General features: G+C 44.5%; 1 protein-coding gene across 1 annotated transcript in view; it reads left to right on the plus strand.

The window, feature by feature from the left end:
• QPCT (glutaminyl-peptide cyclotransferase) overlaps positions 1-27,225 on the plus strand; it is a 268,592-nt gene that overhangs the window by 151,991 nt on the left and 89,376 nt on the right. The window lies entirely within an intron of this gene.

Raw genomic sequence — 27,225 nt, forward strand, 5'->3', positions numbered from 1 at the left:
GGTGTTGTTTTCACTGTGATCCCCGGGCAATCAAATGTGTATGGAGAAAAAATGAAAGTACCGGTCAACCTTTCAACAAATAATATACAGCAACAGAGACCTAAGGTTATGACGCGCCCAGGGGATGGGGACGACTCGGCGCCCGGGCTTTGTTGTTGCCTGACCTTGGGGGATGTCGCGGTGGTCTGCTCCCGGGCCCGTACCCTGGGGTCACTCTTAAAAAGTGAAAAGGGGAAAGTTTATATGGTAAAGGGAAATGTTCGTGACGCCACCTGTAGATTCTGGTGAGGATCACCAGTGCTGCGGCAGTCCTCTGAGGCCGGTGTTCAGACAGCTCAGTTGGTGTAGCTCCCCACAGGTGGAGCGAGGCCTCAGGGCAGCGTAGATGGAGGGATGCAGGACAGAGGGGACCCAGCCAGGTCAGAGGAAGAATAGGCACACACACACCTTTACTGGTGGTGTTTCAGGCACGATCCAGGGCACTTTAGGGTGAAGGGTGCATATCAGGACTCTGCCCAGTGAGCGGGTGTGGGGCCTCCTGTTCCTTGCCTTTCCTCGATAAGTTTCTGACCTGCCTAGAGCTAGGCCTAACTTGGTTTCTGTCTTGCAACTGCTGATCCTGGTGATAGGGCCTTCTGTTGGAGTTCACACTCCCAGGTTTCCGGGGCTTCGGTAACTCCTGACCCTGGTACGTTGTCAGCATTTGGGTTAACCTGGGACCTAGTTCTCCAGGGATTCCGGTTATTCCTGCTGGGGATATAGGCCCCCGTAGGCGTGGACCCGGTGTCCGGTAAATGGTTGTGGGGTGAGCTGGTTAAGCTCCTCTGCCCCCTATGTAGCTTTCTTACTCCACTCTCCTTCGGCCACGCTCGAGGCCCTGACTCTCTCCAGGACTGGCAGTAGGCCTCGCTACTCTTCACCGCTCTTATGGCGTCGGCACGCCTTTGGCTCACTAACCTGAGCTCTCTGAGTCTGGACTGGGCTTCACTGCAGGCTAGCTTCTGCAGGAGCTGGAACTAGCTCTGTCCCCTGAGGAAACTGTTCTCTAGACCGAACTTCTCTCTCTGTGGACTCCAGACCGACTGAACTGCCTAGCTCCACCTTCCCTATTTATATCCCTAACGGACTCCCTCTGGTGGTCTGAGGTGGAAGGTGGAGATGTGTGAATGCTATGAGGGCCTCTTGTGGAGGAATCCGTCCATGCACCCCTCTGGGATCTGTGGCACCAATGCACAGCAGGGCGCCACATTCCCCCCTAGCAAAGCTCAGTACTCCCGGACTGAAGTACTTTTTATAACAACAAAAACAATAACTCTTCCCTTTATGGGAGGCATTTTGCTTGAACGTTGCATATAAAACATTATAAATAATAAATAGATGTGTACAATACAATAAGCAACCTCAGAATTCAAGTCTCTTCCGGTGAGGTCCCCTAACAGGATGTCCATCTCACAGGTTAAAGTACTTGGTAGCTTGAGGGACCTGTCCAAAGCAAACCCTCCACGTAGGCCCTGGGGTTGCTGCAGGGCATGGCGATCCTGAGTTGGACCTCCACTTGTGCCACCCAGACAGGTTTTTGTTCTGAGGTCACCTAAAGGGGCACTCCAGGGAGTGCAATTATTTACAGCAAACAGTTTTTGGGCTGCACACAGTCCTCAGCCACAAAGTTCTTTATGTACCCTTACGGGTAACTAGAGGCAACAAGGGAAGTGTCCATATCACTTAAATTGTCCATTGCAAGCATAACACAAAGTAATAAATACATATACATGAAAATACAAAATATAATACCTCAAGGGCAGCTATCTACACTGTCAGAGTTTCCTTCTTTATTCTCTGTATCTGACAGGGGTCTGACCTCGTGTGCTACGTGTCGACCTACGTGGTACTGGGATGCGTGAGGCACTAGTATTTGCACTACCTCCCATTCTGTCAGTTCTAAGTGTTGGGGTACTGCAGGGTTGCCTTAACCTCTCTCCAGGACTGGCAAGTATACCATTGGCTGGGCCTTCTTGCTCTGCTCCAACCGGGGATCCTTCTTCCGGGGATTCTTCTTGAGCAGGCTCTTCTGAAGCACTTACAGGTTCTACTTGCTGTGGAGGGTCTTCTGGCTGTTGAAAGAAGTGGATCACAGGTATTATTATTGCTCCTCCTAGTTGAGGCCAATCTGCCGGGAAATCTCCTAAGTCAGTATGGAGTACTGCTTCTTTAGGCTCCTCCGGTACGGTGAGAGGCACTTCTTCTTGGGGCTTTAGCAGGCCTGGACACAACTTCAGATGGTCTCTAGATACCGTTGCAGTCGTCATTCCTCCGTCTTTGCTAATCAAACAGGTCTTCTTGTTATCAAATCTTGAATTTAACACAGTGTAGGGTTCTCTCTCCCACTGGTCATCAAGTTTGTGGTTTCTCCTTTTCCTCTTTAACACCACTTCTCCTGGTGTGAAGGGTTCTGCGGGCGCACTTTTATTGTAGTGGGCTTCCTGCTTGTCCCTCACCCGAGTGAGACTGTCTTCGACACAGGCCTGTACTCTTCTGTACTGCTCCTGTCTGGTCGTGTCGCAGTCCTCAGTGGACATATCTGCTTCTGGTTCTACTACACCAAGCTCCAGGTCCATGGGCAACTTCCCGGGTCTCGCTCGCATGAGATATGCTGGAGTACAATTGGTGGAACTCACAGGTATGTGGTTGTACAGGTGTACCAGGTCAGGTAGTAGGTCTGGCCACTGATTTCTCTCCTCTAGTAAGGTCTTCAGCAGGTCGATGATGATGTTATTCATCTTTTCACAGAGACCGTTGGTTTGGGGGTGTAGTCTGGATCTTTTTACACCCGTACAGATGGCAGAACTCTTTGAACAATTTGGCCTCAAAGGCTGAGCCTTGATCTGTCAGCTCCTGCTCCGGGTTTCCGTGGGGCCTGCAGAAGTACGCCTGAAACTTCTTCGCTGCGGTTTCTGCTGTCAGATCCTTGACGGGGGCGACCACCAGGAACCGGGAGTAGTGATCCACCATGGTCAGGGCATAAGAATATCCTGACCTGCTGGGTGACAGCTTGACATGATTCAGGGCCACGATCTCCAAAGGTCGAGTTGTCTTGATGGGTTGCAGGGGTGCCTTCTGGCTGCTGTAGTCTTTTCTTCTGAGGCTACAGGGTCCACAATTACGGCACCACCTCTCAATGGAACTGTGCATTCCTACCCAATAAAACCGACACATCAGCAGGGTTTCTAGCTTCTTCCAGCCAAAGTGCCCCGCCTGATCGTCGTAGGCTTCCAACACCATCAGAATGTCTGTCTTGGGCACCACTATCTGCCATACCATCTCATGGGTTTTGGGGTTGACGTACCTCTGGCACAGTTTCTCTCTATAGATGAACAGCCAGCTCTTCTCATTCCACAGCTGCTTGGTTTGGAGAGTCGCTTCCTTCTCCAGGGAGGAACCTTCCTGGGTTATCAGTTCTTTAATACGGCTGACAACCGGGTCGCTGTCCTGGGTCTCCTTCCAGCTGTGGTGAGGCAGGGGGTTTAACGTCTTACCACGTTGCCTCCTGGAGGCTTGTTGCTCGTGGACCATTCCATTCCAATGAAAGGCAGGTAGTTCAATCTCCTCCAGGTCATCCACTTCTTCAGTGTCCGACTGGTGAGGCATCCTGGACAGGGCATCGGCAGTGGCGTTCTTGCGGCCCGCCCGGTACTTAATAGTGAATTGGTAGTTTGACAGCCGAGCCATCCATCGTTGTTCCATGGCTCCTAGCTTGGCTGTTTCCAGATGAGTCAAAAGGTTATTATCAGTGAAGGCAGTGAACTTACTGGAGGCTAGGTAGTGCTTGAACCGCTCGGTGATGGCCCAGACCAGGGCCAGGAACTCCAACTTGAAGCTGCTATAGTTCTCTGGGTTCCTCTCGGTCGGGTGGAGCTTCCTGCTTGCATAGGCGATCATCTTCTCTTTGCCATTCTGCTTCTGACTCAGTACAACTCCTAATCCTTCGTTGCTGGCGTCCGTGTACAGCAGAAACGGTTGGCTGTAGTCAGGGTAGGCTAGGATCTCTTCGCCAGTCAGGATCTCCTTCATCACCTTAAAGGATTCAGCTTGCTCCTTACCCCACTGGAACGGGGGATTTCTGCCTCTGGGGGACTGTCCTACCAGGAGGTCTTGTAGAGGCGCCGCTTTCTTAGTATAGTCCTTCACAAACCTCCGGTAATACCCGACTAGTCCCAGGAACTGACGTACCTCCTTGAGGCTCTTCCGCTCCGGCCATTTCTGGATGGCAGTGACCTTCTCCGGGTCTGGTGCTACTCCCTCTGGACTAACGATGTGCCCCAGGTACTGTACATTTCGCTTGAGCAGGTGGCACTTTGAGGGCTTCAGCTTCATCCCATACCGGGACAGCGACTCAAATACCTCTGACAGGTGCTTCAAGTGGTCCTCATAGTGTACTCCAAAACATATCACGTCGTCCAGGTATAGTAGTACAGTCTCGAAGTTGCGGTGTCCCAGGCAGCACTCCATCAATCTCTGGAACGTTCCGGGGGCGTTGCGGAGTCCAAACGGCATACTATTGAACTCTTAGAGTCCCATCGGGGTGGTGAAGGCCGTCTTCTCCCGATCCTCCTCAGCAACAGCTACTTGCCAGTACCCACTAGTGAGGTCAAGGGTGGAGAAGTAATTTGCAGACTTTAAGGCAGCCAGGGATTCCTCTATACGTGGTAAAGGGTATGCATCTTTATGTGTAATGCGATTCACTTGTCTGTAATCTACACACATTTTCATGCTTCCGTCCTTTTTCCTGACTAGAACTAGGGGAGCTGCCCAGGGACTACAACTATCCCTTACTATCCCTGTCTTCTTCATGTCGTGCAACATCTCCTTCGCCTTCTGGAAGTGTGCTGGTGGTATAGGCCTGTAACGTTCTTTGATGGGTGGATGGTCACCTGTGGGGATATGGTGTTGAACCCCCTTAATCCTCCCAAAGTCAAGTGGGTGCTTACTGAATACCTGCTCGTATTCCTGAACCACCCGGTGTACACCCTGCTTCTGATGGGCAGGAGTGGTGTCTGTCCCAACATGGAGCTGTTGACACCAATCCTCCACCTGGGTTCCCGGGTCATTATCCTCCACTTCGTCTGGTGAGGTGAAGGACTCCGCCGTGTGTATGTAGTTGTTATTTACTGTGTACAATTTGGCAACAGTGGCATAGCGTGGTAATCTAATCTCATCCTCCCCATAGTTTAGGAGGCGTACGGACACCCTCCCATTGCGTACATCCACTACCCCTCTGGCAATTAAGAGTGTAGGTCTATGCTCTGAGCTAAGGGGCTCTACTACAGCCTGGTAGCTCCGTCCTTTGAGACCTATTGCTGCTCTACACCAAATCAGCATTTCACTCATCGGGGGAATCACAATAGGTACCGGGTCTGTCACCCGTACATTACCGATTTCACCGCCTGTCAGCTTTACCTGTTGCTGGTACATAAGAGCTTGGATCTCTTTCTGGAGCGCCCTTCGCTGCCCTGGTCTGGCAGTGTCAGCTATCTGTTGGAGCAAGAACAACACTTCTCCCAAACAGTTACTAACAATGTTTGTGCCAAGTACCATATACAAGTTTGTATCATCAGGATTAGTCTCTACTACAATTAGTCCCTGGTCCTTCAGTTCCACTCTTCCCACCTTTACTGCCACATCCTTAACCCCGACTAGGTTAAGGGGGAGGCCGTTTGAGGCATAGACGGAAAGATTTGGATCTGGTGGGTGGAGTTTGTCTATGGACCAGAACCTTTTGTAGAGGACATCAGGCATGATGGTTACCTGAGATCCTGTGTCCAGCAGAGCGGGTGTCGCGATGCCGTCCAGCACAATGGACAGGAAAGGTCTTCCTCCCATGAACCTGCGGTACCAGTTTGATGGGCCTAGTTGGTCTACTCCTGGGTGTCGGCCCTCGGCCCCAGGGTTTTCTCATTTAAAGGACAGCTCTGGACGGTGTGACCTGTCTTGTGGCAGCGGTGGCAGACAGGGTCCTTCAGCGGGCGGCGTTGTTCGCTGGTCCTCCCAGGAAGTGGCGTTGTCCTCCTCCTCCTTCTCATCCAGGGGACATCCTCAGGGCTGTCAGCTAGCAGGATCCTTCCTTCTGCCTCGGGCTCCGTCCGCAGCTGCAGGGCACTCAGTACAGTGGTCAGGGTTTTGCTCAACTGACGCACTTCAGAGCGCAGGCTGTCCAGCTCACTAGGGGACGTTGCTGGAACCGTGGCTTCAGCAGCCACCGGGGAAAAGGTGGGCGCTGCAGACACTGGGGTGGCCCCACCCTGGTAACATTGGATAGCAGTTGTTTCCAGGGGCTGCAGTCCTTTTATAGCCATGTCCTTATGGGTGTCAAAAGTGGCATCTGGATGATCCAGGGACCACCAACGCACAGTCCTGCTCTCCTCTTGAGACCTCAGTCCTCGGATAAACTGTTCCTTCTGCATTTTATTTTCATTATCGATGCTGGTTGGACTGACCTGTTTCAGAGCTCGCAGGGCCCCTTGTAACCACCAGGCATAGTCCCGAACACTGTCCTCTGGTTGCTGAGAGCAGTTGTAGAACCTCATCCGGAGGTCCATCTCAGTACGATCCTCAAAGACAGTCTGTAACTTTTTAAAGGTGGCGGACACTGACTCCTGGTCTGTGGCCGACCAGGTTTCTACTTCCCGCTCCGCAGCACCAGTCAATTGTCCCAATACAACAGCGGCTCTTTGCTTGCCTGTCATAAAGTACATGTCCAGTATACCACATATTTTCCTTTTGAACCCAGACAGGATATCTGGTTTGCCGCTGTACTGGGGGAGCCACTGTGCTCCAGGGATGTATAGTAGGGCCATGGGTATGACAGGGGTTACAAGCCCCGCTGGTGGAGCGGCTGCTCCGGCCTGCTCAGCGCCGGGCGCAAGTTGATTATCAGGGTCGCTAACCGGTACTCCGGCGTTGTGCTGTTCTTCAGACATTCTGGCGCCCCCCTAGTGAACCGTGGCCTACCTTCTTTTCTTCCGGTAGGCCGCAGCTCCGCAGGTGACGGTCTTCTTCAGGAACTTGCGTCGCTTGTGTCCTACGTCAGAGCGCTCACTGAGGCTCCTTCCAGGACCTGGCGCTTCCTGGTTTGACGTCGAGGCGTGGGGCGTGTCTGGGGTTTCGCGTGCTTCAGCAGGTACGCCTCTCAGTTTCCCGCGGTTACGCCCTTCTTCTTCCTGCGCTGCAGCGCGATAATGGCGGCGATCTTACGCCACAGTTAAATACACAGTTTTTGATTAAAGGCGCACAGTACCCGGTGGCAACGGGCACAACACTCCGTCATTGCAGCGGGCACGGAATCCTGTTCGTGATGCCAGGAAGAGATGACGCGCCCAGGGGATGGGGACGACTCGGCGCCCGGGCCTTGTTGTTGCCTGACCTTGGGGGATGTTGCGGTGGTCGGCTCCCCGGCCCTTACCCTGGGGTCACTCTTAAAAAGTGAAAAGGGGAAAGTTTATATGGGAAAGGGAAATGTTCGTGACGCCACCTGTAGATTCTGGTGGGGATCACCAGCGCTGCAGTAGTCCTCTGAGGCTGGTGTTCAGACAGCTCAGTTGGTGTAGCTCCCCACAGGTGGAGTGGGGCCTCAGGGCAGCGTAGATGGAGGGATGCAGGACAGAGGGGACCCAGCCGGGTCAGAGGAAGAATAGGCACACACAAGTCCGTTCACTTCAGTACCTTTACTGGTGGTGTTTCAGGCACGATCCAGGGCACTTTAGGGTGAAGGGTGCATATCAGGACTCTCCCCAGTGAGCGGGTGTGGGGCCTCCTGTTCCTTGCCTTTCCTCGATAAGTTTCTGACCTGCCTAGAGCTAGGCCTAACTTGGTTTCTGTCTTGCACCTGCTGATCCTGGTGATAGGGCCTTCTGTTGGAGCTCACACTCCCTGGTTTCCGGGGCTTCGGTAACTCCTGACCCTGGTACGTTGTCAGCGTTTGGGTTAACCTGGGACATGTAGTTCTCCAGGGATTCCGGTTATTCCTGCTGGGGATATAGGCCCCCGTAGGCGCAGACCCGGTGTCCGGTAAATGGTTGTGGGGTGAGCTGGTTAAGCTCCTCTGCCCCCTATGTAGCTCGCTTACTCCACTCTCCTTCGGCCACGCTCGAGGCCCTGACTAGGCTTCACACTGGCAGTAGGCCTCGCTACTCTTCACCGCTCTTATGGCGTCGGCACGCCTTTGACTCACTAACCTGAGCTCTCTGAGTCTGGACTGGGCTTCACTGCAGGCTAGCTTCTGCAGGAGCTGGAACTAGCTCTGTCCCCTGAGGAAACTGTTCTCTAGACTGAACTTCTCTCTCTGTGGACTCCAGACCGACTGAACTGCCTAGCTCCACCTTCCCTATTTATATCTCTAACGGGCTCCCTCTGGTGGTATGAGGTGGAAGGTGGAGGTGTGTGAATGCTATGAGGGCCTCTTGTGGAGGAATCCGTCCATGCACCCCTCTGGGATCTGTGGCACCAATGCACAGCAGGGCGCCACAGTTACATGCTTAAAAAAGAGGGTTGCACCTTCAAATCCAATGAATTCACTTAATCAAATGAATATAGAAAAAAGACGAGACCCACGAGCTTAAAAATAAAAACACAAACGTGTATCACCACCAACCCTTATTTAGGCTATTTAGTGACAGCAATGCTTCCACACTGCAGCCTTTGCTAATGGAGACTACTCTGAGGGTATAAACGAGGTGCAGACAAGGGTAATTTTTGTCATCTGAGAAAATCAGATCAATTATTCTAATCACAATCCGATCAGACTCTGATCATAGTGTGGTCTGATTCTCTAGGATGAAGAGAAGATGGAGAAAAAGAATCCTCCATTTTCTCCTTTGTGTCAGTCTGTGGAAATCGCACTACACTCAGATGTCGTCCAAGTGCAGTCTGATGTTTCCCCTGCTCTCATTAACTTGCATAGCTGAGTGCGATCTGAATATTGGATCAAACTTGGGCATGCTGCGATTTTTTTCCTTGGACCGACACTGTCCATGGAAAAAAAAAATCAGACATGTGCTTGCATGGCCCCATAAAATAACATAGGGACAAATGCTAACTGACAAAACTACGGTTAACACACATCCTATTATTACGGTCGTGTGTATGAGCCCTAAGCCTAAGTTCCCGAAATGAGTACTTTGTGAGTTTTGATGTTGCAGATTTCCTGCAGCAATTCTGCACATTTTAGCTAAATTAAGTTACTTGTGTTTTTTTTTCATTACGTTTTTAATTACATTTTTGATGCTACAGTTTTTGTTTCTTATTGGTAGGTCACATTTTAAATAAAGCTGCTTTGTTTTCGATACTTCCTGGTATTTGGCTTTGACAAAACTTTATAGATATAGTCATATATGGATTACATGCGATTTTTACCTGCGAACCTTATAGTTCGGGCAGTACCAATTATGTGTACGTTTTTTTTGTTTAGTTTTGTTTTTATACAAACGCAACCTTTTTAGTGGCTAAACAGTTTGCATTGTTTTACATTGTTTTACATTGTTATTTAGTCCCACATCTGGACTTTTTTACTTTCATTGGTGGTTTCATACTGTGGAATACTTCTGTATTACAGTGCATGAGATCTGTCAATTTTACTTAAAGAGCCTGTCTGCTTATGGTAGGTCCGAATAGGAAACCGTACCACAAGGCCAGGATGCCATGGCAACTATTGGGACCCATGATTGCTGGGTGCCGATAGGGTTAAAGAGAGAACCTTCTCTCTGTGTTAACCATCCGTTGTGATTGACAGCTGTGTCAGTTATTATTATTATTATTTATTATTATAGCGCCATTTATTCCATGGTGCTTTACATGTGATAGGGATATACAGTACAGACCAAAAGTTTGGACACACCTTCTCATTTAAAGATTTTTCTGTATTTTCATGACTATGAAAATTGTACATTCACACTGAAGGCATCAAAACTATGAATTAACACACGTGGAATTATATAGTTAGCAAAAAAGTGTGAAACAACTGAAAATATGTCTTATATTCTAGGTTCTTCAAAGTAGCCACCTTTTGCTTTGATGACTGCTTTGCACACTCTTGGCATTCTCTTGATGAGCTTCAAGAGGTAGTCACCGGAAATGGTCTTCCAACAATCTTGAAGGAGTTCCCAGAGATGCTTAGCACTTGTTGGCCCTTTTGCCTTCACTCTGCGGTCCAGCTCACCCCAAACCATCTCGATTAGGTTCAGGTCTGGTGACTGTGGAGGCCAGGTCATCTGGCGTAGCACCCCATCACTCTCCTTCTTGGTCAAATAGCCAGCAAAGCACCCCCACACCATCACACCTCCTCCTCCATGCTTCACGGTGGGAACCAGGCATGTAGAGTCCATCCGTTCACCTTTTCTGCGTCGCACAAAGACACGGTGGTTGGAACCAAAGATCTCAAATTTGGACTCATCAGACCAAAGCACAGATTTCCACTGGTCTAATGTCCATTCCTTGTGTTCTTTAGCCCAAACAAGTCTCTTCTGCTTGTTGCCTGTCCTTAGCAGTGGTTTCCTAGCAGCTATTTTACCATGAAGGCCTGCTGCACAAAGGCTCCTCTTAACAGTTGATGTAGAGATGTGTCTGCTGCTAGAACTCTGTGTGGCATTGACCTGGTCTCTAATCTGAGCTGCTGTTAACCTGCGATTTCTGAGGCTGGTGACTCGGATAAACTTATCCTCAGAAGCAGAGGTGACTCTTGGTCTTCATTTCCTGGGGCGGCCCTCATGTGAGCCAGTTTCTTTGTAGCGCTTGATGGTTTTTGCAACTGCACTTGGGGACACTTTCAAAGTTTGCCCATTTTTTCGCACTGATTGACCTTCATTTCTTAAAGTAATGATGGCCACTCGTTTTTTTTTACTAAGCCGTTTTTTTCTTGCCATAATACAAATTCTAACAGTCCATTCAGTAGGACTATCAGCTGTGTATCCAGACTTCTACACAACACACCTGATGGTCCCAACCTCATTTATAAGGCAAGAAATCCCACTTATTAAACCTGACAGGGCACACCTGTGAAGTGAAAACCATTTCCGGTGACTACCTCTTGAAGCTCATCAAGAGAATGCCAAGAGTGTGCAAAGCAGTCATCAAAGCAAAAGGTGGCTACTTTGAAGAACCTAGAATATAAGACATATTTTCAGTTGTTTCACACTTTTTTGTTAAGTATATAATTCCACATGTGTTAATTCATAGTTTTGATGCCTTCAGTGTGAATGTACAATTTTCATAGTCATGAAAATACAGAAAAATCTTTAAATGAGAAGGTGTGTCCAAACTTTTGGTCTGTACTGTACATAGCAAAAACATTTACATAATCTTAACAAAACGAGTCAGCGACTGGTACAGGAGGAGCGAGGACCCTGCTCGCGAGGGCTCACAGTCTACAATGGATGGGTGAGGATACAGTAGGTGGGGGTCATGCAGTAATGTGGTGGGGCGGTGGTTACTGCAGGTTGTAGGCTTGTTGCATTTTTTCCCGCTTGAGGGCGTTATTTACTTATTCCTAAGCGCCCCTGAGGACTAAGGCCCCTTAATGATCACATATCTACAAAACTATTTGAAGACCCATATCTACCTGTTTGCTGTGTCAGCCCTGATGTTTGCCTGTCTGACTATGCTTTCTGTCAGTTGCCTTGGTGATACTAGTGATAGTAATACTTCCACACACTACCTGTTGCTAAAGTAATCTTCTCCATGGTAATTACCTTTTATATTAAAGGGAATCTGCCAGCACGTTTTTGCTGAGTAATCTGAGGACAGCATAATATAAAGGCTTAGACACAGATTTCAGGGATGTGTCATTTATTAGGCAGTGTGCTGGTGTTTTATCACTATGAAATAATCACTGCTCGGATCACAGTGCACATGAGCCCTGGTCCAACCAGGCCCCCTCCTCTGATAAGCTGCTCACTGTCAATAGACGATGCACACAGAAAGCTGTGGTGGGGTAGCGTTATCTTTCTGAGCTCTGCTACATCTAAAAACTGTGTCACAACTGCAGCACCCAGTAAAATAAGTGATACATTGATGTAATCAGGGTCTCTTTTCCTACACTATGCTGCACTCAAATGAGGTAGCAAGAACCTGGTTGCAGATTCCCTTGAAGAGTGAGGGACTTTTGGTCATCATTGTATTTGTACCCTTTTTTGTTGAGTTTTTTGTATTTTGCGCCTTTTTTTGTTTGCATCAAATTAATCTTTCCATTTGTGGCTTTTTTTTAAAGTCTACTTTATCTGTGTTCACCGTTAGTTTACTTTTTTAATTCGCAACAGTGGATGGGGTTTAGGGTTTCCAGATGTTTTTACCAGATTTATTATTTATGACTTTTCAAAAAGTCGCAAAATTTGTCGCAAATGTACTCCAGTTCACCCAGTGTCAGCAACTACCACATGATAAAAAAATGAAAAGTGACTTTAAAAAATCCTGCAAATGTTGAATCAAGCCCTTAGCCTCTGCTTCCTGCTTTAGCCAACATCAAATTCTTTAGAAATATAGTGGGTTCACATCATCCCTGTTAGGCCTTTTGTAATTTCTATTAATGCATGAAATTGAAAATATAACATTTTATTTATTTTCTTGAATTGTTTAAATTTGCTAACGTGACCTCCTTTGCACTACTTTGCAAACGTTGATGTTACTATAGAGATTAATAAATTCACCTCTAGTCAAGGGCCATAATTGGTTTGCAGTAGTTGCAAGCTCCACTTCACAATGATTCATATACAGTTATATGAAAAAGTTTGGGCACCCCTATTAATCTTAAGCTTAATGTTTTATAAAAATTGGTGTTTTTGCAACAGCTATTTCAGTTTGATATATGTAATAACTGTTGGACACAGTAATGTTTCTGCCTTGAAATGAGGTTTATTGTACTAACAGAAAATGTGCAATCTGCATTCAAACAAAATTTGACAGGTGCATAAGTATGGACACCCTTATCATTTTCTTGTTTTAAATACTACTACCTACTTTTTACTGACTTACTAAAGCACTTTTTTTGGTTTTGTAACCTCATTGAGCTTTGAACTTCATAGCCAGGTGTATGCAATCACGAGAAAAGCTACTTAAAGTGGCCACTTGCAAGTTGTTCTCCTGTTTGAATCTCCTCTGAAGAGTGGCATCATGGGCTCCTCAAAACAACTGTCAAATGATCTGAAAACAAAGATTATTCAACATAGTTGTTCAGGGGAAGGATACAAAAAGCTGTCTCAGAGATTTAACCTGTCAGTTTCCACTGTGAGGAACATAGTAAGGAAATGGAAGAACCTGGGACAGTTCTTGTTAAGGCCAGAAGTGGCAGGCCAAGAAAAACATCAGAAAGGCAGAGAAGAAGAATGGTGAGATCAGTCATGGACAATCCTCAGACCACCTCCAGAGAGCTGCAGCATCAACTTGCTGCAGATGGTGTCACTGTGCATCGGTCAACTATACAACGCACTTTGCACAAGGAGAAGCTGTATGGGAGTGTGATGTGAAAGAAGCCGTTTCTGCAAGCACGCCACAAACAGTCGGCTGAGGTATGCAAAAGGTATGCAAAAGCACATTTGGAGAAGCCAATTTCTTTTTGGAAGAAGGTCCTGTGGACTGATGAAACCAAGATTGAGTTGTTTGGTCATACAAAAAGGCGTTATGCATGGCGGCAAGAAAACACAGCATTCCAAGAAAAACACTTGCCACCCACAGTAAAATTTGGTGGAGGTTCCATCATGCTTTGGGGCTGTGTGGCCAATGCCGGCACCGGGAATCTTGTTAAAGTTGAGGGACGCATGGATTCCACTCAGTATCAGCAGATTCTTGACAATAATGTTCAAGAATCAGTGATGAAGTTGAAGTTACGCAGGGGATGGATCTTTCAGCAAGACAATGATCCAAAACACCGCTTCAAATCTACTCAGGCATTCATGCAGAGGAACAATTACAATGTCCTGGAATGGCCATCCCAGTCCCCAGACCTGAATATCATTGAACATCTGTGGGATCATTTGAAGAGGGCTGTCCATGCTCGGCGACCATCAAACTTAACTGAACTGGAATTGTTTTGTAAAGAGGAATGGTCAAAAATACCTTCATCCAGGATCCAGGAACTCATTAAAAGCTACAGGAAGCGACTAGAGGCTGTTACTTTTGCAAAAGGAGGATCTACTAAATATTAGTCACTTTTCTGGTGAGGTGCCCATACTTATGCACCTGTCAAATTTTGTTTGAATGCAGATTGCACATTTTCTGTTAGTACAATAAACCTCATTTCAAGGCAGAAACATTACTGTGTCCAACAGTTATTACATATATCAAACTGAAATAGCTGTTGCAAAAACACCAATTTTTATAAAACATTAAGCTTAAGATTAATAGGGGTGCCCAAACTTTTTCATATAACTGTACATGCCAGTTGTGAAAGAGTGCATAATCTGACAAAAGTTTTAAATCATTCAATGTAAATCAGCTAAAGAAAATCTTTTTCATATTTAGGACTAATTCAAAGACAAGACTTTATTTTGTTCAATTTAAAACCTGATAAAAAAGCCAATGTGACCGCAGGCTGTCTCGCGAGATGCCGGCAACCCGGAATAAGCCAGGACGAGCGCGACAGTACATGCGGCGGCATCGGAGGTAAGTATAGCTTTTTTTTTTTATTTTTACGGTCACACTATATAAATCCATGCTGTTTGCATGGATTTATATAGTGTGTCCTAGTTGTCAAGCACTTTCCAAGTGATGCTATCGCCTGGGAAGTGCTCGTCAGTCCGCATGCGGAAACGCATGCAGTAACGCATGTGGAAACGCATGTGAATCCGCATGTATTCTGCAGGAAAAACGCATGCACAATCTGCATGCGTTTTTTCTGCCAGGGAGATGCAGAAATGCTGCAGAAATTTTCTGCTTCATTTCTGCATCGTGGGCACATACCCTTATGGAAAATCCCTGCTCTCATGCCGCTACACTACCACCTGGTGGTCGTTTGATGAAACATTCAAAAGTTTCTCATAAGTTAAAAGTTTTATATTCTCTACTGACATCTTGCGGTTTAAAAATATAATCTATAGTCAACAATCCTATTTACTTCTATTTATTATTAATATTATTATTTATTATTATAATAGCGCCATTTATTCCATGGTGCTTTAGATGTAAAAGGGATATACATAGCACAAACAATTACAATAAATTTTGAACAATACAAGTTGGCAACTGGTACAGGAGGAGCGAGGACCCTGCCTGCGAAGGCTCACAATCTATTTAATTTTAAATTGGAGTGATCCTATAAAATAAGACATGACCACATGATCTGAAGGTTCCTATTACCTGACAACAAAATGGGCTCAACGTCAACCCTGTTCTAGATCTGATGGAGAAAAAGATCCCAGAAAAAAAAGTCGGTCTTACTCAATCCTCATTATCTAGCTCTAAGAGTATTGACAGATTTTTTTTGAACTCTGACACTCCTCAGAAAGGAGACGTAACTACTCAAAGACGAGCATCCTCAAGAACTATATCACCTATTCATACCATTAATGCTCCCCCTGCTGTTCCACACAATATCCAAAAAGCACTTACGGACACCCAATCTCCCAGGAACAGTCCAAAGGAAACATCTATTCCTTTCTAAAAACATGTCACCTAAACCGCAAAGATCCCAACAAAAATATATAACTAAAGAAACTTCTACCTCTAAAGACTGGGAGGACACCTCTGAAAACCATGGGGCCACTCCCTTCATCTCAGGTTTAATGGAAAAACCATACACTCACATCTCCAGTTCTACCAACAAAGGAGGAAGCTCTTGATTATACAAGCAAACATATGAACCTCATACAAGAAGCAGTCTTCTCCCATGCTGAGGCCCTCAGGAACGCCAGTCGTCATTTGGAAGACCTAGACAACAGGGGAATAAGGAATAACATCCGCCTGAGAGGCCTATCTGAAGCAGAGGGCATTGGAGATCTTCAAAAGATTCTGGAATTCATCTTCAACAAAATTTTAGGACTACCAGAATCCAACAAAATTAAGCTTGACAGAGCTCACCGTGCTCTCTGACCAAAAGGACCATCAACTACACCTCGCGACATCATATGCTGCATACATGACTTTTCCATAAAAGAAACTATTATGTCAAAAGCGCAAAATATATGGCATCTGAAACACAAAAACATGCCTTTTCAACTTTTACCAGATCTTTTTTGGATAACTTTACAAAAAAAGACGGCACTTATATCCCCTCCTATCTATCCTAAAAGAATGTCAAATTGTATTCCTTTGGGGCTTCCCCTTCTCACTCACAACCAGAAAGGAAGGCAGATTGGCCATTCTAAAGTTATATGAAGACCTTCCAAATTTCTGCAAGACACTAGATATTCCTCTTCTAGTTGTTTCGGATTGGGAATTGGGAACTCCATCGCCTGCCGCACCTCCAGTATGCCAGTTAAATACCAAGAAACGCAGAAGACCGACTTCTACTCAACGTTCACCAGCACCTGCGGGTCAAGATACCCCATGATCTTCTACAAACAACAATTCTCTTATTGGTTCTATTACTGACTCTCATGTGACCTAACATTATAGTACAGGGTTGCTTTAATTCTTTTTTGAAAATTATTATATTATAGCCTACTATTGCACTTAAAAAAGCAGAGTAGTTGTCCGTAGTTGAATCCATGCTACCTGTTTGCCTATTCGTTTATTTGTTCTACTCTAAAGGTTATACCCACTTGTTCTCCTCTTCTGGAGTTTGTTTGTAATCCTGAGACACCCAAGGTGATCCTGAGTACAGATTTTCTTTTTCTGGACCTCAGATCTCCCTAGGAGTTTAAAGTCCTTAACTAAGGATTTTTTAAAATAACGTGCAAATTGCCTCTTCAGAGAAAAAGAGGACTTGTACTCTATAGCGCCACCTATTGGAAGTAGGAATCCTACAAGTCACAATCAACCCTTCAACGAGTCGTGCAATATGACTTAGGATAAAAGCCAAATCAGAATCTGAATTTGCAGACACGGTGTTTCGGGCTCTTGGCCCTCGTCAGTGCAAAGTATGAGAACAGATTTGGCTAAGTGAGAGGTTTAATATCATACCTATCTTGTTGTTTATATACATGTTTAAAGTTACCATGTGTTCCCTATTCCCTTCTGTGTTTCACCCCCCTCCTTACGTTTCCAGACCTAGTTCATTTGGAAGATTTGGATTGACCTACAGAACCCCCTACCGAGCCTCTGACAGTGGTGAGTCACATCAGCGATCATACACCTGTTATAGCCATCATGGTTAAATGAATTTCATTAAACGTCAAAGGTCTCAACTCTACTGCTAAAAGGTGCCTAACCCTTACAGAAATGAAAACCCTTAAAACCGATGTGGTATTTATTCAAGAAACCCACTTTAATAAATTTGGCTCCTTTAACTCTGCATTAAATTACTACCCTAAAATATACTCTACCACACAGGAAAGAAAGAAAGCAGGTGTAGTAATTCTTTTATCAAAAACATGCCCGATCCAGGTATCCTCTTCCTATTTCGACCCCAATGGGAGATGCATAATTCTACAAGGTACCTTTAGGGGAAACCCCTTTATACTTTGCAATATGTATACCCCTAATGTAGCCCAAATCAAATTTCTTTGAAGAATATTGCTTAAAATTTCACGTTTCCCACCTTCTGCGATTATTCTTGGAGGAGACTTCAATATGATATTCTCTGAACACAGGGATAGACTCTCTCTAAATGTTAGACCTCCATCCTCATCCCAATCCCACCTGTCCAGAAAATTCCGCAAGCTAATTCACAGACATTCTCTTTACGATTTATGGAGAATTAATTATTCCGAAGATAGATCTTTCTCTTTCTTCTCACCACCTCATTGCACCCATACTCAAATAGACTATTTATTCGGAAATACCCCTCTGTTGCGTATGCTAACAGGAGCGGAAATGGGTCCTGTGACATGGTGTGACCATGCCCCAATAGAGATTTCAATTTAAGACTCCTCGATTTTTACCCGCTCTTGCCATTGGAGACTTGAAACCTTCTTACATAAACCTTCTATTAGCGAAGAACTATGTTCCCATCTCCAAACCTACTTTGAACTCAACAAAGGTTGAGTCTCTCTGAATCAATATTATGGGAAACTCATAAGTCAGTCTTCCTTGGTCATTGTATCGCAATGGGAGCTAGACTAAAAAAAAGCTTATAAAATTAAAAAAGAAGCACTAACCATGGAGCTGAAGATCATGCAGTCTAGATTGCTCTCTAAACCTTGTAAACAAATCCTTAAAAAAATCTAGATGTTAGGGTCCAACTAAAGAGTATAGCACTTAAACGAGTGGATAAGCTACTTCTTTATACACGCCAGCGTTATTATGAAAAGGCTAACAAATCCCACACATTATTAGTTAAACACCTAAGAGATCATAGTCACTCCCTAACACCTTAGCAGTTAGTCCCCCTACAAGGGATAATCTCATTTATTCTTTTCTAAAATCATATCACCTCCTCATTCTTTCTACAGAGGCAACTACAGTTCTAAATGCACATATTACAGAAGAAGAGATCAAGGATATTATACAGCACCTACCAAACAGGAAAACACTGGGTCCAGATGGCTTATATTATAAAACCTTCCAAAATTAACTTCTTCCCTCCTTGGTACCTTTTTTTTTAACTCTTATTCCTGATTCCATCCTAAATTCCTATATCATCTTAATCCCTAAACCAGGCAAAGATAGATGGGATTGTAAGAGCTATAGACCTAAAGCCCTCCTTAATTACGACATCAAAATATTTACTAAACTACTTGCAATTCATTTAAATTCATATCTCCTTTCGCTGATTCACAAAGATCAAGTAGGTTTTATCCCATTCAGACAGGGAGTTAACAATACCAGAGCAATAGATCTCATAGACATAGGCCAAAAATCTAAACATCCTATTCTCCTTTTATGTTTAGATGCGGAAAAGGCGTTTGATCACCTAAGCTGGCCATTCATGCTCAGGACTCTTGAGATGTATGGCATAAAAGGTCCCTCTTGAGGACTATCAAAGGTTTATACCCTAAACCCTCCGCTACAATTAGGTTTCCCCATAATTCTTCCAAACCATTTACCATAAAGAATGGAACTAGACAGGGATGTCCATTATCTCTATAACTCTTCACCCTATATATTGAATCCCTTGCTGCTGCCTTCAGATTAAATCCAGATATACAATGCATTGCGAAAGTATTTGGCCCCCTTGAACTTTTCTACCTTTTGCCACATTTCTGGCTTCAAACATAAAGATATAAAATTTTAATTGGAGAAGAATCAACAACAAGTGGGACACAATCGTGAAGTGGAACGAAATTTATTGGATATTTTAAACTTTTTTAACAAATTAAAAACTGAAAAGTGGGGCGTGCAATATTATTCGGCCCCCTTGAGTTAATACTTTGTAGTGCCACCTTTTGCTGCGATTACAGCTGCAAGTCGCTTGGGGTATGCCTCTATCAGTTTTGCACATCGAGAGGCTGAAATTCTTGCCCATTCTTCCTTGCAAAACAGCTCAAGCTCATTGAGGTTGGATGGAGGGCGTTTGTGAACAGCAGTTTTCAGCTCTTTCCACAGATTCTCGATTGGATTCAGGTCTGGACTTTGACTTGGCCATTCTAACACCTGGATATGTTTATTTATGAACCATTCCATTGTAGATTTTGCTTTATGTTTGGGATCATTGTCTTGTTGGAAGATAAATCTCCGTCCCAGTCTCAGGTCTTTTGCAGACTCCAACAGGTTTTCTTCCAGAATGGTCCTGTATTTGGCTCCGTCCATCTTCCCATCAATTTTAACCATCTTCCCAATCCCTGCTGAAGAAAAGCAGGCCCAAACCATGATTCTGCCACCACCATGTTTGACAGTGGGGATGGTGTTTTTAGGATAATGAGCTGTGTTGCTTTTACGCCAAACATATCATTTTACATTGTGGCCAAAAAGTTCGATTTTGGTTTCATCTGACCAGAGCACCTTATTCCACATGTTTGGTGTGTCTCTCAAATGGCTTGTGGCAAACTTCAAATGAGACTTTTTATGGATATCTTTGAGAAATGGCTTTCTTCTTACCACTCTTCCATAAAGGCCAGATTTGTGCAGTGTACGACTGATTGTTGTCCTATGGACAGACTCTCCCACCTCAGCTGTAGAGCTCTGCAGTTCATCCAGAGTGATCATGGGCCTTTTGGCTACATCTCTGATCAGTCTTCTCCTTGTTAGAGATGAAAGTTTAGAGGGACGGCCGGGTCTTGATAGATTTGCAGTGGTCTGATACTCCTTCCATTTCAATATGATCGCTTGCACAGTGCTCCTTGAGATGTTTAAAACTTGGGAAATCTTTTTGTATCCAAATTCGGCTTTAAACTTCGCCACAACAGTATCTCAGACCTGTCTGGTGTATTCCTTGGTCTTCATGATGCTCTCTGCACTTGAAACAGAACCCTGAGACTATAACAGAGCAGGTGCATTTATACGGAGACTTGATTACACACAGGTGGATTCTATTTATCATTACCAGTCATTTAGGACAACATTGGATCATTCAGAGATCCTCACTGAACTTCTGGAATGAGTTTGCTACACTGAAAGTAAAGGGGGCGAATAATATTGCACGCCCCACTTTTCAGTTTTAATTTGTTAAAAAAATTTAAAATATCCAATAAATTTCGTTCCACTTCATGATTGTGTCCCACTTGTTGTAGATTCTTCCCCCCAAAAAAATCGAATTTTATATCTTTATGTTTGAAGCCAGAAATGTGTCAAAAGGTAGAAAAGTTCAAGGGGGACAAATACTTTCACAATGCACTGTAAAAGGGATACGGGTAAAATATAGAGAATTCAAACTCTCCCTCTTTGCAGATGGCATTCTCTTAATTCTCACTAATCCCCACCTCTCTCTTCCTAATCTACATTTCCTTCTAGTAAAATTTGCCAACCTCACATTGTATAAAACGAATACAACTAAGACAGAGGCTCTCCTAATAAATATTCCAGACTCCCAATTGAATCCCATCAGTAAGAATTTCAGATATTATTGGAAAAATGATACTCTTAGGTATCTGGGAATTAACCTCACCTCTTCATTTTCAACTTTCTACAAAAGAAACTTCCCGCCACTTTATAAAGAGATAAGCTCCCTCCTGACTTTATTTGAAACATTACCATACCTGTTCTACTTGGGGAGTTAAAAATCACTCCAAGCAGCTACCGTGAGGTTTATATGGGCAGATAAATGCCACAGAATTTCAAGGTCAATCATGCTGACGAGTAAAAGTTCAGGCATCTTGGGAGGTCCTCACAATGTACATTACTATTGGACTACTAACCTAAGGAGAATCCCAGCTTGGTCATCCAAACCAGCCTATAGAAAGTAGATGGAATAGAAAAACTCTGGCTTGCACCTGCACTCCATAACTCTCTGATTTGGAACAGCCTCTACAACACCCTTTCAAATGAACTACTAGGCCCAATGAACCTTACTAGGGATATTTGGAGGACCTGTTCTAAAAAATTAAATTATCATCTACAAATTCACCCCTTACCTCCTTCTTATTTCATCCACACTTTCCTGATAGCTTGACCTCATCTTTGAAAAATATTTGGACCCATACTGGTTTATTTCATTTTGCAGATTTAACTAACTGAATAACAAGGATCCTGCTCACAAATGATAAGATGAAATCTGAACTTTCTGTAGACCAATTCACGCTATTCCAATACATTAAAATTTGACATTTTGTTTCATCCTTGTTCCATGCCTTTCAGGTTTCCCGTCCAGCTACCTTTGAACGTTTGGGCAGAGCTGGTCCCTCAACAAAGGGTCTGATCTCTGGTTTATATGGTATTCTGCAGCATCCCGATGATCTCCTAATTAGGCACCCGTACATGCTTAAGTGGGAAAGCTACTTGGGAAAAACTCTGGGTGATGTGGAGTGGAGACTTGTCTGGTCAAGAGCAGATATTACATCATCTTATATCACTTACAAAGAAAATCAGTACAGAATTCTACATTTCTAGTACTATACTCCAGAACAGCTGCATAAAATGGACCCAACTATTTTTCCAGCATGCTGGAGATGTGCATTAGCAAAGGGATCTGCCTTCCATGTATTTAGGGATTGTTCCCTTATAACTAGAGATGAGCGGTGTTCGACTAGAACTGTTCGCCAATCTCAAATTCGAGCTGTTTTGGGCGGTGTTCGAGTTGTTCGACGAACCCGAACGATTTGCAAAAAATTCGGCTGTTCGAGGTTATGTTCGATAACTGTTCGTGCACCAAAAGCGTGTCCTGCATGTCTGGCGCTATTTAGAGCACCAATCATGCAGGGATTGTCTGCCACTCACTGTAATGCCACAGCCATGGTGGTTGTGGCATTACAGTGATTGCCCAAATCGATGGGAACAGTGCCAACAGTGAAACATGAAAAGCCGGCAATTCAGCAGCGGCATACACCTGTACCCGACAATTTAGAACCGAAAGAATAGAGCTTCACACATAGATTAGATAGATATAAACATGTCAGTCACATATATATGAAGTACAGTGACAGTGTTGCTTACTGTACTTGTCATTTAGCGTAAAGGATTTATCAAAAAAAATAATAGTGTTTTCGTGCACCGTCTCTTTAAAAAAGCCGGCCGGCAATTCAGCATCTGTACCCGACAATTTATAACAGACAGAATAGAGCATCATACATAGATTAGATAGATAGAAACATGTCAGCCACATATATACGAAGTACAGTGACAGTGTTGCTTACTGTACTTGTCATTTAGCGTAAATGATTTATCAAAAAAAATAATAGTGTTTTCATGCACTGTCTCTTTAAAAAAGCCAGCCTGCAATTCAGCAGCGGTACCCGACAATTTATAACAGACAGAATAGAGCTTCACACATAGATTAGATAGATAGAAACATGTCAGTCACATATATATGAAGTACAGTGATAGTGTTGGTTACTGTACTTGTCATTTAGTATTAAAATAAAGGATTTATTATTAAAAAAATTGGCGTGGGGTTCCCCTTAATTTTAGGCTCTAGCTGAGGTTAAGCAGACGGCTGGGGCAGATGTTTGAAGCCTGGGAAGGGGGTAATACCCACGGAGCTTCCCAGGCTACTAATATCAGCCCCCAGCTGAATACATAGCCTTTACTAGCTATTAAAATGGGGGACCCCCCAAAAAAAATGACGTGGGGTCCCCCCTAATTTAATAGCTAGCAAAGGCTAGGCAGACAGCTGGGGGCTGATATTAATAGCCCAGGAAGGGAGCCATGAATATTGGCCCCCTCCCAGGCTAGAAACACCAGCCGTCAGCCGCCCCAGAAATGGCGCATTCATAGGATGCGCCAATTCTGGCACTTAGCCTCGCTCTTCCACGCTGCCCTGGTGCGGTGGCAGGGGGTAATAGGGTTGGGGTTGATGTCAGCTTATAATGCCAGCTGACATCAAGCCCAGGTTAGTAATGGAGAGGCGTCTATAAGACACCCCCATTACTAACCCCATAGTCAAAGTTAAAAAAAACACAAACACCCAGAATAAAGTCCTTTAATTGAAATAAAGACACAATCCTTTATTGTTCTAAATTAAACCATACTTACCGTCACGCCCATTCCAGCTGAAGCCAACGATCTCCTGCAATAAAAGAAAAATAATAAAGCAACCTCATCCTTACCTTTCCATGGTTCCCACGACAGCTTCAGCTCTGCTACATCGAGATGACTGGCTGGACCGCAGCAGAACGCTGCCATCCAGTCTGTCATCCCGCAGACACTGAGAAGCGCAGGCATGCTTGCGCTCCTCACTGTCTCGCTGTGACGGCATCCAGATGAGCCGAGGTCATGTCCAATGAACTCGGCTCACCTCATGCACGTCACTGACAGCGTGGGAAAATTCTCACGCTGAAGTGCTGAGTGCAGGAGAATTCTCCCACGCTGTCAGTGATGTGCATGAGGTGAGCTCATGTCCAATGAACTCAGCTCACCTCCTGCACGTCACTGACAGCGTGGGAAAATTCTCACGCTGAAGTGCTGAGTGCAGGAGAATTCTCCCACGCTGTCAGTGACGTGCATGAGGTGAGCCGAGTTCATTGGACATGAACTCGGCTCATCTGGATGTCGTCACAGAGAGACGCTGAGCAGCGCAAGCAAGCCTGCGCTTCTCAGTGTCTGCGGGATGACAGGCTGGATGGCAGCGTTCTGCTGCGGTCCAGCCTGTCATCTCGATGTAGCAGAGCTGAAGCTGTCGTGGGAACCATGGAAAGGTAAGGATGAGGTTGCTTTATTATTTTTCTTTTATTGCAGGAGATCGTTGGCTTCAGCTGGAATGGGCGTGATGGTAAGTATGGTTTAATTTAGAACAATAAAGGATTGTGTCTTTATTTCAATTAAAGGACTTTATTCTGGGTGTTTGTGTTTTTTTTAACTTTGACTATGGGGTTAGTAATGGGGGTGTCTTATAGACGCCTCTCCATTACTAACCTGGGCTTGATGTCAGCTGGCATTATAAGCTGACATCAACCCCAACCCTATTACCCCCTGCCACCGCACCAGGGCAGCGTGGAAGAGCGAGGCTAAGTGCCAGAATTGGCGCATCCTATGAATGCGCCATTTCTGGGGCGGCTGACGGCTGGTGTTTCTAGCCTGGGAGGGGGCCAATATTCATGGCTCCCTTCCTGGGCTATTAATATCAGCCCCCAGCTGTCTGCCTAGCCTTTGCTAGCTATTAAATTAGGGGGGACCCCACGTCATTTTTTTGGGGGGGTCCCCCATTTTAATAGCTAGTAAAGGCTATGTATTCAGCTGGGGGCTGATATTAGTAGCCTGGGAAGCTCCGTGGGTATTACCCCCTTCCCAGGCTTCAAACATCTGCCCCAGCCGTCTGCTTAACCTCCGCTAGAGCCTAAAATTAAGGGGAACCCCACGCCAATTTTTTTAATAATAAATCCTTTATTTTAATACTAAATGACAAGTACAGTAACCAACACTATCACTGTACTTCATATATATGTGACTGACATGTTTCTATCTATCTAATCTATGTGTGATGCTCTATCTTTCTGTTCTAAATTGTCGGGTACCGCTGCTGAATTGCCGGCCGGCTTTTTTAAAGAGACAGTGCATGAAAACACTATTATTTTTTTAGATAAATCCTTTACACTAAATGACAAGTACAGTAAGCAACACTATCACTGTACTTATTATATATGTGACTGACATGTTTCTATCTATCTAATCTATGTGTGAAGCTCTATTCTTTCTGTTCTAAATTGTCGGGTACAGATGCTGAATTGCCGGCCGGCTTTTTTAAAGAGACGGTGCATGAAAACACTAATATTTTTTTTAATAAATCCTTTACACTAAATGACAAGTGCAGTAACCAACACTGTCACTGTGCTTCTTATATGTGTGACTGACATGTTTCTATCTATCTAATCTATGTGTGATGCTCTATTCCTTCTTGTCTAAATTGTCGGGTACCCGGTGTATGCCGCTGCTGAATTTGCCGGCCGGCTTTTTTAAAGAGAGTGTCTTCTGAGCAGTTTGTCAGCTTTTGGACACCTTTGCAGGTGTTTTCTATGTGTTTCTATGTGTTTTTGTTTGCCTGCCATTGGTTTTAACGGTGTTCGACGGTGTTCTAAGGTGTTCGACGAACAGTTCGACGAACAGTTCCTCGAACATCCCGGTGTTCGACGAACCGAACCGAACCCGAACACTACGGGGGTGGCTCAACACTACTTATAACTCCCTTTTGGACTAGTGTTCGATCTATAATTAAACAAATTGGAAGCACCCCCCCCCCCTTCTCTATTAGATCTATACACTAGAATTAAAGATATTAGATATTATGAATATGCTATTGCCATGAACGAAAATAGGATTGGAAAATTCCATCTCATCTGGTCTCCTTGGGATATTTTTTGAATACCCCTGAATATTTGAAAGTCACCCTTTCTAACTCACTCAATCCTTTTCTCATCTTTACACCTCAATTCCTACTCTTGTTCCTTCCCTTCCATGTCTATTGTAAGTCTTGTATGTCCTCCCCTCTTTTCAGAATGTTATGTCAGAATTTCTAAACAATTCCACAATTCATCAGTTTCATAATTCAATGCTTCTTTGCTATATACAGTTGTGCTCAAAAGTTTACATACCCCGGCAGAATTTTTCCTTTCTTGGCCTTGTTTCAGAGAATATGAATGATAACAAAAACATCTTTTTCTCCACTTATGGTTATTGGTTGGGTGAAACCATTTATTGTCAAACTACTGTGTTTTCTCTTTTTAAATCTTAATAACAACCAAAAACACCCAAATGACCCTGATCAAAAGTTCACATACCCTGGTGATTTTGGACTGATAACATGCTTAGAATTTGACACAAGTGGGTTTGAATGGCTACTAAAGGTAACATCCTCACCTGTGACCTGTTTGCTTGTAATCAGTGTGTGTGCATAAAAGCTGACTGAGTTTCTGGGATCCAGACAGACTCCTGCATCTTTCATCCAGCCACTGATGTTTCTGGATTGTGAGTCATGGGGTAAAGCAAAAGAATTGTCAACAAATCTACAGGAAAAGGTAGTTGAACTTTATAACACAGGAAAGGGATACAAAAAGATATCAAAGGAATTGATAATGCAAGTCAGCAGCATTCAAACTGTGATTAACTAATGGATAATCAGGGGCTCTGTAAAAACCAAACCACGGACAGGTAGACCAACAAATTTCGGCCACAACTGTCAGGAAAATTGTTCGGGATGCAAAGAAAGAACCACAAATAAGATCAGCTGAAATTCAGGACTCTCTGAAAACTAGCGATGTGGCTGTTTCAAGATGCATAATAATAAGAAGGCACTTGAAGAAAAATGGGCTGCATGGTGGAGTCGCCAGAAGAAAGCCATTACTGCGCAAATGCCACAAAGTATCTCGCCTACAATATGCCAAACAGCACAGAGACAAGCCTCAAAACTTCTGGCACAAGGTAATTTGGAGTGATGAGACCAAAATTGAGCTCTTTGGCCACAACCATAAACGTTACATTTGGAGAGAGGTCAACAGGGCCTATGATGAAAGGAACACTGTTCCTACTGGAGGCTTTTTACCAAGAAGAATGGGCAGCTTTACCATTTGAGAAAATAAAGAAAGTATTTTTGTTATCATGCATATTCTCTGAAACAAGGCCAAGAAA

The sequence above is a fragment of the Phyllobates terribilis genome, unplaced genomic scaffold, assembly GCF_046119375.1.
Source record: "Phyllobates terribilis strain yellow unplaced genomic scaffold, ASM4611937v1 Scaffold_3__8_contigs__length_932513732, whole genome shotgun sequence".
NCBI lineage: Eukaryota > Metazoa > Chordata > Amphibia > Anura > Dendrobatidae > Phyllobates > Phyllobates terribilis.